The 13,045-nt window shown below is 42.2% G+C and overlaps 1 protein-coding gene across 2 annotated transcripts in view; it reads right to left on the bottom strand.

The window, feature by feature from the left end:
* Positions 1 to 13,045, bottom strand: part of DPYD (dihydropyrimidine dehydrogenase) — a 1,712,944-nt gene that overhangs the window by 1,405,047 nt on the left and 294,852 nt on the right. The window lies entirely within an intron of this gene.

Raw genomic sequence — 13,045 nt, 5'->3', positions numbered from 1 at the left:
TCCATGGTGATGCAGATGGGCGGGTCTATGACGTCATCGGTGTGGATCAACAGATATATCTCAACACTGGCTTATGTAAGGGAAATCGGTATCATTGAACATACTTCCCACAATCCCCTATGTCAAGAAGTTAAGTATTTGATGGAAAGGCCCTCCTCAACACATTAATACCTCCGGTCTCTGCTGCTCACTCTGACTTAGATAGTGAACCCAACTCATCAGTTGAGTCCATAACAGCAACATCACAAAATCTGTACATCATTGTGTATTATCACATAAAAAAATCCAAATCTGATAGATATTTGGTAGCAAAGAACTTTTCCAGCTTAGTTGTGTTCGACAGTGCCTCATTCAGCAATACTTTTTTAAGTAGTTATTGGTTAAAGGATGTCACAGACAGTGTAAATCACATATGAGTCATCGTAATAATGTAAAGTTACCTAAAGGTAACATTAACCTGCAGCTGAATTCATGTGATACAGATTGTAAAAGCTTGGATATATGAAGCCTAAGATGGTAGTTAGTGCGTAAAGGTAACTTGCAGTTACCATCTTCCTTGGGACTACGATCAAGCATGAATGCTGCTCTATACCAAGTGCTCCTACAAGTCATAAAGAACATAATACTCTGCTTTCTTCTGCTTTTTGAGCTTAATGTGGTATATTGCTCAAGTCCAAAAGTTGTATTTGTACATATAATTAATAATGAGTGATCATGTTCGCCACTGCTTGATGCTCAATGAATGATTGGGGTGTTTGTATACGCTCATCAGTGCTCGCGGGTGCTCCAACAGGTCGTTTGTTAAACAAAAAACACAAACTACTGGCTCGCTTTAGTGAATGAAGAGAGCTGGCACCCCAATGAGAGCCATTTGCAGTCTCTGAAAGGCTCTTACTAAAGGTGAAAACAAAAATTTTGATATAGTAAGTCCAAAAAGATTCCATATCTTGTGCTCCTTCTCCCAGAAAAATTTAGTATATGGCTGGCTGTATGTGGGCAAAAAACCGAACTGGCCAAAATTGACTTCCATTATACTAGTTACTCAAGTTGAGTCCTTCAGAGCATCAGACCTGCCCAACTCAAGTAAAGAGCTCTCGAGCATCATAGTGTTTGCACATCATTACTCATTACGAGTGCCGAGCACAGCAGTGATCACTCGTAACTATATATAATACAGTACATGTATGATTTTTTTTTAATGCCTATAGTCATGGTGTTCACTTTATATGAGTTTTGACATTTTTAACAGGTGAAAATATATAAACTTTAATTGTAATAGTTTTGTACAGGTAATGTAATGTAATGTATAGCTGTGAATGTACCTACCCTTTGGCAAACAGGTTTGTGCCAGTATTGTCAAACGACATATTTGTAGACTCAAAATATGTTGGGTTGACCACTGATGGATTAAGATATGGTTTAGCATACGGTAGAATCTACTTACAAAAAGATTTTTATAAATGATTCATAAAGAAGTACTCCTACCGAATATTTCATTGTCTAAAGCTGTGTAAGTGTATATGTAGTGTAGTATGATAGCAGTAGTATTCTCATAGAATGCCATGTTTCTCAGTTTCCACTGCCATTCTGGTCCTCTTTGGGTCATGTGACAGCTATACCAACTTGCCTGATCATGTAGGGTTCAATGTCTGACCCAGAAGTCATTTTTACAATGTATGTCATAATGAGGTCACACAGGATAACTCTACACTGTAAAAGTGCCTTCTGGTTCACTTGTAGACACACAGTAAAGGGTACTTTACACGCTGCGACATTGCTACCGATATATTGTCGGCGTCACGTCGTTAGTGATGCACATCCGGCGCCAGTAGTGACATCGCAGCGTGTGACACAGAGGAGCGACGATCAACGATCGAAATATCGTACAAAAATGGGGATCGTTGACATGTCGCTCCTCTCCTTAAAATCGCTGCTGCCACAGGTATGATTTTGTTCGTCATTCCTGCGGCATCACACATCACTATGTTAAAAGTAAAAGGTTTGTGTGACACCGCAGGAACGACGAACATCTCCTTACCTGCGTCCACCGGCAATGCGGAAGGAAGGAGGTGGACGGGATGTTACGTCCCGCTCATCTCCGCCCCTCAGCTTCTATTGGCCGGCCGCTTAGTGACGCGGCAGTGACGTCGCTATGACGCCGAACGCCCCTCCCCTTTGAAGGAGGGATTGTTCGGTGGTCATAGCGACGTCGCTGTCAAGGTATGTGCATGTGACGCTGCCGTAGCGATAATGTTCGCTAGGCAGCGATCACCAAATGTCGAACGAGCGACGAGGGCGGGTGCTATCGCGCATGACATCGCTAGCAATTGCTAGCGATGTCGCAGGGGGTAAAGCACCCTTAGGTGTTATCCAGTAATTCAGAATAGACATCACAAGACCCATAAGAACAGAGGTGAGTGAACCTTTGGAGGTTCAGTTCACCAGATACAATCGAACCTTAAAAAGTTTGGTTTGTTCGCTGAACCTTAATGGAAGTCTGTGATTGGGTAGTTTGTGGCTTCACCCACATGCTGCCAGCCATAAGCAGAAAACCTTTGGGGGAGGGTGGGCGAGGTTTTTCTTTTTTTTGTGTGTGTGCACATTACGTCTGATCACACTGATTTTACCCCACGTTCGAGCTGTTCAAACAGTGCAAGCGGCTTCCATGGGGCTAAGAATCACTCATACCCAACCACAGCGCTGCTCACTTGAGTGTTTTTGCACTTGTAACGCACTAGAACTTTGAACCCGAACTTCATTTTTTTGGTCATGGGTTTCCGAATCCGAACTCGGAACATCAAACTTCACATTCGCTCATCATGATTAAGGGTGGATGCACACCAGAAATGTGTTGATGCATATGCTACAATAGAGGTTTCCTTGTGAATGTTTGATGTCCCGTGTACAGGAATTTTTCAAGCAATAAAGGAGAAATTGTTCATTTGAGCTGGACAATCCTGTTTTACTTTTTCAATAATAAGGCCATGGTGGGGCCTATCTCCAGGGTCTGAACAAAAGGTGGATGACGATGATGGTGAGCTTTAATTTACTGCTACTACTATCTACATGAGAGGACCGGAGCCGGGCTAGAAACCAGGAAAGCCCGAACTTACACTATTCTACATATACAGTATATTTAATTTTAGGCAATTAAAAAGTTTTTTTGAGGGTGTTCCTTTAACTATAAATTAAGTCATAGTAAAAGAGTAAGAGACTTAATAAAAAATACATATTTCATTTTTTTTTCCAGCATTCTGCACCTGAACAGATTGCGGCATTAGTACTACTAATTTAGAAGGATTCCCTTAAATAATTTTGGATTTTCTTTAAAGGTTACTGCTGGAAAGTAAAAGGTCCACCTATTAATAATTCCTATTATTTTGCATTAATTCTTTTCATTTTACTGTGGTGAAATAGTCCACAATATTTTATTATCGTTCATTTAGTTTTCTTTCATCGAGTTTGGAGCTTAGAGGCTAGAAAATGTGCTCATCTGAAAAGCAATTTTCTCACGATCTAGCAGCAATCAGCAGCAACTACAGCCTAATAAATTAGACCCTTTGGCCAAGATATAACTGGAAGTTAAAAATAATCTTAATTTCAAAAATAATTGCACAATCCTGTATTATATTTTTCTTCATGTTTTTTTTATTTCCTGAACAGGTTTATTTAATCAATTATAATAAAGCTTGCGCAAAAACATGGACACATTTATTACTCTTCATATAAGAGGTATCTTTAGTTGGTGGATTGCAATTGTAGCAAGCCATGGTTTTCTCCCCATAGGATCCCATTTAGTAAAAATGCAGAAGATTTTTTAACTGTATATAAGAGTTTAGGAAATCAGCAATGCAGGGGATCATTTTGTAAAGATCCCAGGCTCTTTACCCGGCTCGTCCAGCGGCCCTAATACGGTGGGTAATAAAGGAGTTAATACCAGCTTTGTATTCTTAGATGGAACTAAGACCGAAATTCATGGTGTGATGCCAAATTAGACGTGGCCACCATGAATTTCTAGTAAACAGTAAAAAAAAAAAAACAACACAGAGATTTTTTTATTAGAAATAAAACAAAAACAACATTTAGAGACTCCAGTTTTATTATAAAAATATCCATAGTGCGATGTAATCCACAGGGACAGCAATGTCAGCTTCATCACTCTGTGCAGACAGTCTATACAAAGTGAGAAGCAGAGAGAGCATTGTCAGCCCGGCTACATTGCTCTGTACAGAGCAAGAAGCAGGCTGACAGTGAGGGCATGATTGCACTTGCGTCTCGCATTGCATCACCTTGCAAAGCCTGACGCTCTCAGGACAGGAGCGCCTCAGCTGCATGGATATACATGCAGCTGACTGCTCCTGTCGGGAGATTGTGCACTGTGATGCGATGTGACACTCACACAGTGACAATCACTTAACAGGACCTTTGATGATATCATAGTCATAAGACCAGTCTGTAACCAACAAGGTAATACAACATTCACACCTGACTGGTCACATGGCCATGATGTCATAGAAGGTCCTTTAACCTGGCGGCACAGCAATGATCAAGCAGAAACATCCAGGAGACAGAGTCTGCAGAATGCGTCATGGGACCTGTAAATAGAATGACAATGTTTTTTAATAATGTGCTTTTTTTTTTACAGCCCCTGGACCCGATCTGGACACGATCTGTAACACAAGCTTCCCAGGAAAGCTTGTGATTGGGATCATGTACATGATCACTATGTGATCAGTACGATCCCCGATCTTTACAGTTCAGGATCGCCCATCTCTAATCGTGTGGTGTTTGGCTTTGCACATGCTGGGTGTCATGGCAGCGTTAGACTCTGTTCACACCACAGGGTATGACAAGCAGCCTGAGGTCTCTTAGTTGTTCAGCCTAACTCGGGTGTCGGCTGTTTTACCTTCACTACTTTCCAGTCCAACAGGAGTTAATTCCTGCTGGCTTGTGAACTGTTGCTAGGAGCTCAGGCTGCTAATGACCACTCACAGCCACCTTCACTTTATAAGCTACTCAATCCAGTTGCTCCTTTCCAAATATAGCTCAACGCTGGTTCAGCGATACCGGTCTTTATTGTAGTGATCAAGAGCCTAGTGATCTGTGGTGTACTTTCCTGTGTAGTTTGGAATATTCCAGTTGTTAGTTTATTTCCTCCCTGTGTTTTAGTTCTTCCTGGGCACGTACAGTATTGACTCTCCCGTGTCTGCTTGCAGTGTGTTTTTGTTTTGTTTTTTTTTCCCCTGTCTGTGGTATTTTTAGGATTTGCTGCTCTGGTCCTAACCCTCTTCCAAGGTGGGAGAGGGGCTGTTAGATTAAAGTTTAAACAGGAGTTAATGTCACAATGGTGGTCCAGACCTAACTAACATTAAGCTTACCTCTGGGATAAGGGACACCACATGTTCTCTAGTCTGAGGGTCAGCTTAGTGGTCCCTGCTTCAGTTACCCCAAGCCTCCATGACATTCGGATATTGCTACAGCATCACCACTGTCTTAGCCCAGTAGTGCAGATGCTACGTGGCAACATACAATAATAAAGTATACGGAGAAAGGATTTGATCATTTGATTAAAGGTCTGCCTTAAAAATATATGTTTTTTAATCTGTATATCGAACCACGCTGGTGCAGTCTAGAAAACTGGTGCAGCTCTTGAAAAGCCTTAGGGATGGAAAAAGGGATGTTTGGATTATGCAGGATAGTAGTAGAGCAACCTCAGCACAGAGAGATGAAAAATTAGAGTTCTTGCTGTAAATAAGGCTTTATTACAATAATCCAGCACCAAAATTGAACACTATCCACAGTCCAACGTTTCGCTAAGTTTTAGGTCTTTTTCAGGGACATCTCTACAGGTACCATCTGGATTTATGAATGGGATATGCCATGAGTCACATTTACTAGGATAGTTTACTGAAGGGGTGATGGGTTAGTAATGAATTGCAGTAAATAAGATGAGAATAAGTCAGAAGAAGGTCAAGTTACTCGTAAGAAATATGAGGTTTTCCAGAAAAAAGGAGAATCCTAGAGATGTTTAAAGGTGGAGAGGGCATTCGTGTGTAATGGAATAATTGGGCTTTCCCCCACGAGTGAAAGAGTCAGTTATATCACTTAGATACCAACAGTTTTGGTGCAAATGGATTGAAACTTCCCAGTCTATTGGCCATGACAGATGACAGTGGCTGCACAATGGGAATGGGTGAACTGCCTCTTATCTGACAGCATCCATGGCTCACTGGTGTCATTGTCATTGTTTCAGTGTGATACACTGATGTGCCATTCAGCCACCCGGCTGTGGATGCATTAATGGAAGCCGTGTTTCTCCCACTCCCGCCACTGATCACTTATCAATGAACTGGTATGTCATAATGGATTTGCACCAATGATTCTTTATTTATTTTACTTGCCTAACTAGCTTCATTAATTCATCTAAATATATGTTTTGTGCATATACAATATATAAAAAAAGTGAGTACTCTACTCAGATTTTTGTAAATGTTTTATTATATCATTCTATAGGACAACACTGAAGATACAACACTTTGATATAATGTACAGTGTCAGTGTGCGCCTTGTATACCAGTGTAAATTTGGTGCCCTCTAAATAACTCAACACACAGCCATTAATGTCTAAACTGATGGCAACAAAAGTGAGTACATCCCTAATTGAAAATGGCCAAATTGTGCCCAATTCGCCATTTCCCTCACCAGTGTCATGTGACTCATTAGTGTTACAATGTCTCAGGTGTGAATGGGAATCAGGTGTATTAAAATTGTTTTTTTCGCTGACACTCTCTCATACTGGTCACTGGAAGCTCAATATGGCTCCTCATGGCAAAGAATTCTCTGAGGATCTGAATAAAATAATTGGGTGTAGGCTAAAAGAAGAATGACAACACCCTGAAGTTGAGGTGCAGCACGGTGGCTTTAACAAGATAGGTTCTACTAAGAATAGGCCTCACCATGGCCGACCAAAGAAGTTGAGTGCACATGCTCAGCGTCATATCTAGAGGTTATCTTTTCAAAATAGACCCATGAGTGATGCCTGCATTTCTGCATATGTTACAGGGGTGGGAGGTCAATCTGTCAGTGATCAGACCAATACGCCACACATTGCATCAAATTGGTCTGCATGGCTGTTGTCTCAGAAGAAAGGCTCTTCTAAAGATGATACATGAGAAAGCCTGCAAACAATTTGCTGAAGACAAGCAGAATATGGACATGGATTACTGGAACAATGTCCTGTGGTCTGATGAGACTAAGATAAACTTATTTGTTACAGATGATGTCAAAAATGTGTGATAGCAACCAGATGTGGAGCATAAAGACAAGTGTGTCCTACCTACAGTCAAGCATGGTGGTGGGAGTGTCTTGGTTTGGAGCTGCATGAGTGCAGCCGGCTGTGGCGAGCTACAGTTCATTGAGGGATCCATGAATGACAACATGTACTGTGACATACTGAAGCAGAGCATGATCCCCTCTCTTTGGAAACTTGGCCGTAGGTCAGTATTTAAACATGATAATAATCCTAAACACACCTCCAAGATGATGATTTATAAAGAATCTAAGAGTAAAGCGGGCTTTACACGCTGCGATATCGGTACCGATATCGCTAGCGTGCGTACCCACCCCCATCGTTTGTGTGACACGGGCATATCGCTGTCCATCACACACAAAATCACGCACCCCTGTCACACGGACTTACCTGCATAGCGACGTCGCTGTGACTGGCGTACCGCCTCCTTTCTAAGGGGGCGGTTCGTTTGGCGTCACAACAACGTCACTAAGCCGCCACCCAATCAAAGCGGAGGGGCGGAGATGAGCGGGACCAATATCCCGCCCACCTTCTTCCTTCCTCATTGCTGGAAGGACGCAGGTAAGGAGATGTTCCTCGTTCCTGCAGTGTCACACGGAGTGATGTGTACTGCCGCAGGAACGAGGAACAACATCGTTACTGCAGAAGCAACGATAATTGGGAATAGGGGGGATGTCACCGATTAGCAATTTTGAACGTTTTTGCAACGATTCAAAATCACTAATAGGTGTCACACGCAACGACATCGCTAACGCGGCCGGATGTGCATCACAAAATCCGTGACCCCAATGACATCGCTTTAGCGATGTCGTAGCGTGTAAAGCAACCTTAAAGGTGCTGGACTGGACAAGCATATTTCCAGACCTAAACCCTACTGAGCATCTGTGGGGCCTCCTCAAAGGAAAGCTGGAGGAGTGCAAGGTCTCTAACATCCACCAGCTCCATGATGTCGTCATGTCGGAGTGGAAAAGAATTCAAGTGGCTCCTGTGAAACTCTAGTGACGTCCATGTCCAAAAGATTTGCCTGAAATGGTGTCCACACAAAATATTGACACTTTGGGCACAATTTGCTGATTTTCACTTAGGGTGCACTCACTTATGTTGCAAACATTAATGGCTGTTTGTTTAGTTATTTAGAGGGCACACCAAATTTCCACTGTTATAGAAGCTGTACACTGACTACTGTACATTGTATAAAAGTGTCAGATCTTCAGTGTTGTCCCATGAAAAGATATAATAAAATATTTACAAAATGTGGGGTGTACTCACTTTTGTGATATATTGTAAGTTTAGACTTCCTAAAATCTCACGCACAATCCTAGCAGTGTAAATTGTAGATAAAAATATGCTGCGTTTTCGTAACGTGGGACTGCAATTTCATAAAAAATTATTCAAACAAGTAAAGCCGCAAAAATATTTTTTTTGTGCTACAGTAAATGATCAGTGATGTTTGCAAAACTGTACTCAATATTAAAAATGCCTCCTGGATCAATCAATGGAAAATGACTGATTCTAATGGATGGAAATGGAATTTAAATTGCATAATACAAAGTAGTGTGTCCATTAGGACACAATTAAGCAATAATCATTTTCTGATGCACTATTGCATTGGGAAATCCTTGCTGGTGTCACACAGCCATAAAGTTTAGTATGAAAAGTTTATTAGTTGGAGTTTCTAAGTAAGAAACAATAAAGAATATTGTTCAAGATAAGAGTAGTCAGTAAAAAAATATTGTTTAATAAGTGACCTATTCTTTACATTGCAGGTTACTAAATACAATGCAATGTATCTAGAAAAAGGAAAATACCATATTTTTCGTTTTATAAGACGCACCGGATTATAAGACTCACCCCAAATTTGGAGGAAAAAAAATATGGGGTCTGTATTATAATCCGGTGGCATTTTATCAGGGAGAAAGGGCAGCAGCAGAGCGGGGGTCACAGGAAGCAGGGTCGGTACTGAAGTACTGTAATGCTGCTACTGGTACAGAGGGGGACTCAGATACTCACTGCAGGCGCTGCTCTGTGCGGCCTTGTGATTAGTCTCTGCTTTGCAGGGCCTGGTGACGCGGCTCTGCTGTGTGGGGCCTGATGATGCGGCTCTGCTGTGCGGGGCCTGGTGACGCGGCTCTGCTGTGCAGGGCCTGGTGACAAGATTTTGGTCTGCTCTGTGTGGGAGGCTATAAGTCACCGGACATTCTGAAGATGTCAGCGGTCAGCAGTGAGACTTCAAATAATGGCAGCCGAAGTTTGCACGTGCGCAGATGAGAGCTTGAGCTGAGAGCTCCATCTGCGCACGCGCAGACTCTAGGCGCCATTATTTGAAGCCCTGATTGCCGACATCTTCAGAATGACCGCTTGCCGAGCAGAACCGAGCAGCAGCCCCGCACAGAGCAGAGCAGCCCCACACAGAAAAGCGCAGTCCCGCACAGAACAGCGCCACATCACAAGCCACGCACAGAAGCAGAGCAGAGCCGTGCCGCCCAATGCATAGAACAGCACCGCACAGACCAGCGTGAGCACACTGCATAACATTACCTCTGCTTCCTTTGACCCCTCTTCACCACCCCACCGGTAAACCACTTTCGGATTTTAAGACAAACCCCTCATTTTGCTCCCAAATTTTTGGGAGGTAAAGTGCGTCTTTTAATCTGAAAAATACAGTACCTTTTTACTCACATAGCCTCGTTTTTGAAAAATAAACATATTCTGCATCTTAAAATATTACTTGAAGTCTAAAGATGTTGAACTAATATTAATTAATATCAAAACTTTCACTAATTGGCTTACCTTCTGCCAGAAATTAACAACAAAAATCTTGGACCATTGTTTGGCACACAAGCCCCAATTCATCATTGCCTTTATGCCTGTTTTTGTTTAGTTTTTTTTTTTACTTTTTTAATCTACTTTGTGGACAGAGTTTAGTGATTCCAGACAATATTGACTGATTCATCTATTGTGACTTAAGTCACACAATTTGGTGTAACTTTACTCCAGTTGATCGCTGGTGTATTTCTCTGCGTCTTCCCATATTTTTTATTTGTCATTTTGAAAAAAAATGTGACTTATGCTTGAAAAGTTGCAAAAAAGATTTCTGTTGAGAAAGAAGTAATTTTTTGTGGCAAAATTCTGTAACTACATTCGCCATTTTGGTCAAATCGGCACAATAAACGTAAGCAAATACCTCAAGACAATAAAAGAAAAGTGACTTACACCCTCCTCCACCTCAGAAATGATGGATCGTGGGCACAGTGCCTAATCTTAACCACTTTCATGAAACCAGTGAAGTTTCACAGTATTATCAAACAAGCCTATACTTAAACTCAATAAAACATCAAAGACAGCGTCTCAGGGATCTTTCCAACTTTATTACATCAAGCAACATTCTTCCCTACATATGGGCTTTATCAAGCAAGGTTTCGCCCTACATATGGGCTTTATCAAGCAAAGGTTTCGCCCTACATATTGGCTTTATCAAGCAAGGTTTCGCCCTACATATGGGCTTTATTAAGCAATGTTTCGCACTACATATAAGCTTTATCATGCCCATATGTAGGGTGAAACATTGCTTGATGGAATTAAGAAGTTGGAAAATACCCCTGGGACACTGTCTTTGATGTTTGATTGTGTTATGGAGGCAAAGTGGATCCATTGGACTTAGACTATCATCCCCTATTGTTGAAGTGAAGGATTCTACCACAGGTGCAGCAATCGTTTTTTGTGCATAAGCCACAGAACTTGTCTAAAACACATAGTATGATGAGAGATGAGCAAACACGAACTGTAATGTTCCGGGTTTGTACCAATAGCCCCTAGCCTGGAAGCTTGAAATCTGGTCATTTGCTTATGGTTCAAGAAAAAGTTAGAAATATTTGTATTTTTTTGGGTGAGGGCTAAAAGTTTCTTCAAAGAAAATAGGCTCATGATTCAGATAGAGTTCATTTAAGACTGAAGATATTGAGTGTATTAGCAGATCCACTGAGGATTGAGTTCAAATTGAAATTCCTGAAACTAACAGGTCACAGCAAATTTAGATATTCTGCGATTCAATTTGTAAAAATTGGACCAAAAAGACAAATGTCTGGCGACATTTCAAGCACTGCTGAAGACTAAAGGGTGCTTTACACGCTGTGACATCGCTACCAATATATCGTCGGGGTCACATCGTTAGTGACGCACATCCGGCGCCATTAGCGACATCGCAGCGTGTGACACCTAGAAGCGACAATAGACGATCGCAAAAGCGTCAAAAATCGTTGATGGTTGACACATCGCTCCTTTTCATATTATTGTTGCTGCTGCAGGTACGATGTTGTTCGTCATTCCTGCGGCATCACACATTGCTATGTGTGACACCGCAGGAACGACGAACATCTCCTTACCTGCTTTCACCAGAAAGGAGGAAGGAAGGAGGTGGGCGGGATATTCCGGACGCTCATCTCCGCCCCTCCTCTGCTATTGGGTGGCCGCTTAGTGACGCTGCAGTGACGTCGTTATGATGCCGAACGCACCTCCCCCTTGAAGGAGGGATTGTTCGGCGGTCACAGCGACATGGCAGATAAGGTATGTGCGTGTGACGCTGCCGTAGTGATAATGTTTGCTACGGCAGTGATCACCAAATGTCGCACGAACGACGGGGGCGGGTGCTATCGCGCAGGACATTGCTATCACTAGCGATGTGACAGTGTGTAAAGCACCCTTTAGACTTTGGACTAATGGCATCAAACGCAGCAGCACAGGCTTCATCATAATGCCCTGCAGCTATCACATGACAGGCTAACTTACCCAATAGGGAAGGTGATTATCACAGGTAGCATAAAAGATGGGCACTAGTTAATAGGTACCATTATATGCCTTCACAGTGTAGAGATAGGATGTCAGAGTGCACAGCTCATTCAGTGTAGAGATAGGATGTCAGAGTGCACAGCTCATTCAGTGTAGAGATAGGATGTCAGAGTGCACAGATCATTCAGTGTAGAGATAGGATGTCAGAGTGCACAGCTCATTCAGTGTAGAGATAGGATGTCAGAGTGCACAGCTCATTCAGTGTAGAGATAGGATGTCAGAGTGCACAGATCATTCAGTGTAGAGATAGGATGTCAGAGTGCACAGATCATTCAGTGTAGAGATAGGATGTCAGAGTGCACAGATCATTCAGTGTAGAGATAGGATGTCAGAGTGCACAGATCATTCAGTGTAGAGATAGGATGTCAGAGTGCACAGATCATTCAGTGTAGAGATAGGATGTCAGAGTGCACAGCTCATTCAGTGTAGAGATAGGATGTCAGAGTGCACAGATCATTCAGTGTAGAGATAGGATGTCAGAGTGCACAGATAATTCAGTGTAGAGATAGGATGTCAGAGTGCACAGCTCATTCAGTGTAGAGATAGGATGTCAGAGTGCACAGATCATTCAGTGTAGAGATAGGATGTCAGAGTGCACAGATCATTCAGTGTAGAGATAGGATGTCAGAGTGCACAGATCATTCAGTGTAGAGATAGGATGTCAGAGTGCACAGCTCATTCAGTGTAGAGATAGGATGTCAGAGTGCACAGATTATTCAGTGTAGAGATAGGATGTCAGAGTGCACAGATTATTCAGTGTAGAGATAGGATGTCAGAGTGCACAGATTATTCAGTGTAGAGATAGGATGTCAGAGTGCACAGCTCATTCAACCTATAGATAGAAAAAGATTTGATCTGATTGTGTGTGGACTAGTATCAGTGATCAAACAG

Source organism: Anomaloglossus baeobatrachus, chromosome 8, assembly GCF_048569485.1.
Source record: "Anomaloglossus baeobatrachus isolate aAnoBae1 chromosome 8, aAnoBae1.hap1, whole genome shotgun sequence".
NCBI lineage: Eukaryota > Metazoa > Chordata > Amphibia > Anura > Aromobatidae > Anomaloglossus > Anomaloglossus baeobatrachus.
This window is presented reverse-complemented; position numbering and strand designations above follow the sequence as displayed.